This window comes from Corapipo altera, unplaced genomic scaffold, assembly GCF_003945725.1.
Source record: "Corapipo altera isolate COAL_440 unplaced genomic scaffold, ASM394572v1 73, whole genome shotgun sequence".
In the NCBI taxonomy this organism is placed as follows: domain Eukaryota; kingdom Metazoa; phylum Chordata; class Aves; order Passeriformes; family Pipridae; genus Corapipo; species Corapipo altera.
In genome coordinates this window covers 955,627-958,427 of record NW_020884957.1, presented here as the reverse complement: position 1 = coordinate 958,427, position 2,801 = coordinate 955,627, and positions in this window count along the sequence as shown.

Genomic DNA, 2,801 nt, shown 5'->3' with positions numbered 1-2,801 from the left:
ACAATGCAACATGAAACTGTTAAAAATATTCATTCCTTTTGGCACAAGTCCCTCTTTGCATTCTCTCTTCTCTTTATAAGATGACTTTTTCCATCTCTACCATTTATGAGAGCTCGAGGATACAGCATGCAGTGTTTCTTTAAAAAACAAAGGAAAACCAATCTATTCTAACCCAAAGAACACAGTAGCTTTAGTGCTAGAAAGAATGGCTAAGATTTCTGTTCTGCATTAAAAGTATCAGGGTCATTTATAAAAGCTTGGGGGGGCAGCATTTGTTTTAAAAGATCCCTCCTTCTGGTTCCTCTGGTTCTTTCTCTGGTGCCTATTTAGTAACTGTCATATTGGCTTAATTTGACATATCTGTGGCCAACTGGATTGTTGCACTCATAATATTTTTTAAATTTGTATTAGCAGAGCCTACTTTGAAAAGATTTCTATGAACTAGTTTAAATCTCAGTCGCACCTCTATGATCATCCAGAGGAAAGGGAAAAATGACCAGACGTTTTTATTCAGTTTTCACAGAAGCAAAAATAGAGGAAAAGCCTGCTCTGAATCTGTACAGCAGGGGTGCACGAACATAAATGTCCCTCAGCTGTTTTAGAGAGAAAACTGATTTAATCTGTTTAATAGCATGAAGTAATGCTGTTCAGTTAAATGTATTTTTGTTAAGCTAAGTTTGAATTCTGATGTCTACTGCCTGGTAGTAACTTGAATCTACAATTATTATGCCCTTTAGCAGTCACCAAAATGGTATGAATTTGGCTCCACACTGATGCCTGTACCTCAGCAAAGCCAAGCAGCTGGTGTTGCTGAAATACAACGTCAAAGAAGAATCGGTGTTTCAAACCTATCTCGCCTTGTTCTTCTCAGTAGCTTACCTCACACAAAGGTGTAAAGGCTGGAACAAGACACTGAGGTTGACAGTCTCTCAGACCTCCATGTACATTTGGTGGCAAAGGCAGAAGTTCTGCCTGTGAAGATTTTCTGGCTTCTCGAAATACATATATATATATATATATATATATAAAAGGTAGATATTGGCTGCATTAGATGCAAAATTACTATTTCATTTTTGGAAGGCTGTTTCAAAGTTGAGGCACTCTCACTGAAACAGTTTGTCAGCCTTTCTCAGAGACTGCACCAAGGAAGTGTACTGTATTTACACGATGTTCAGTTAATTTTCTTCATGTCTCTGTTCCTACCCTAAACTTCATTCTTCAGTATTTACACTTCCTCTGGCCCAACTCTGTCTGCTCAACATGTCATATAAACCCATCTCTTTTAACCAGTGTCTTTGCTGAAAATCATTAAATCTTTTATCATCTCAGTCTGAGTCCCCCTTGCCCAGGAAATCTCCTTCATCCTTCTTGTTCCAGTTCTCAAAACTCCATCTTTCAACTCTGTCCTGACTTTCCAAGCAGCGTCCATATAATTCAGGTCATTTCCTCCTTCACACTGCCAGAGAGATAAACAGCTTTTAGCTTTGCCAAATCTCAGCTTTTCCAGACTACAAGCTCCAGAAGACCAGAGCATGTCCTTTTCTCCTTGGTCACAGAGTTGGAGATGTTCAAAGACGCGAAATGTAGCTAAGTTTGGGTGAAATTTACTGGGAGATCAGTAAGACACATCCTTGTCCTAAAGCTGACCTCCTGGCAAGGCTCACACTTTCACTCTGAAGGCCTTAGAGGAGAAGAAGAGCAATGGACCGTTTTCAAAGAAAAGGTCACCTGGAGTTTAACATGAGCAAAATGACATTTCCTCCAGCTTTATTTACAGAACCAGATGAACCATTTCAACTAACATTTTCAAAGCCCAGCATGGGAAGTTTCAGCATGAATAGCTAAACTGACAAAATTATAAAAAACTGAGGGCAGGTTGCTTTCCTGGGGAATGCTGGGGGAAGAGGAGCCATGCACCAACTCCATCAGAGAACTTTTCCCCCTCTAAACTAACACTGGCAGCTGAGGGGCAGCCATCCTGCAGTCCAAATGATCACTGTGTTTCTTTTTAATAAAAGTTTGGACCTGCTTCAAGCCTAGGGCTAAAATTAGGTATTTTACTAGCTTTTTAATTTTTCAGTTCAAAGTCCATAAGTTTTGAGAAACCACATAAGCCACTACTGAAGGTTTCCGTCTGGACCACGGTTCTGAGTCCAAGACATCCAACAGAAGCTGGTTTGCATTTTGTAAGAAGCCATATGAGCACAGCTCAAAGAAGCAAAAGTGTTGCACTTCACATCAGTCTCATCCTGCTAATGGGGTAAATACAGTTCCACTTTTTAAAAAAGCCAAGGGAAGGATGAATACCCAGATACAGAGCTTTGGCTATAATCAGAGTGCATGGTAGTTTAGATGCGTCTTTTCTAAGAAACCTCTCTCTACAGGACACAAATTATTCCAAAGACACAAGCAACATGGCAGCCTGACTGATGTGATTCATCACTACTTTTCTTTGATGAGATCACCATATGCTATTGCAGAGCAGAAGAAGCCTCAGTGCCTCTGCCCGAATTTTATGGTTCAAGAATCACCTATGTTTTTGCTCAGGAAATTTATGGGCTTTGCCAACTCTAAACTAGAAGACACATCAGTTACATGTTGCAACCCTTCCAGCAAACTCAGCTCCACATACACTACTTCAGTTTCTTTTCTGGTCCTCTCATCTTGCAAGTAGACACAAGAAAAAGGTTAAAAGTCAAAACAGGCAAGCTGTATCAATAAGTTAATTTCAAATTTTCTTGAAATAATAGCAGCATAATAATAATAATAATAATAATAATAATAATAATAATAATAATAAT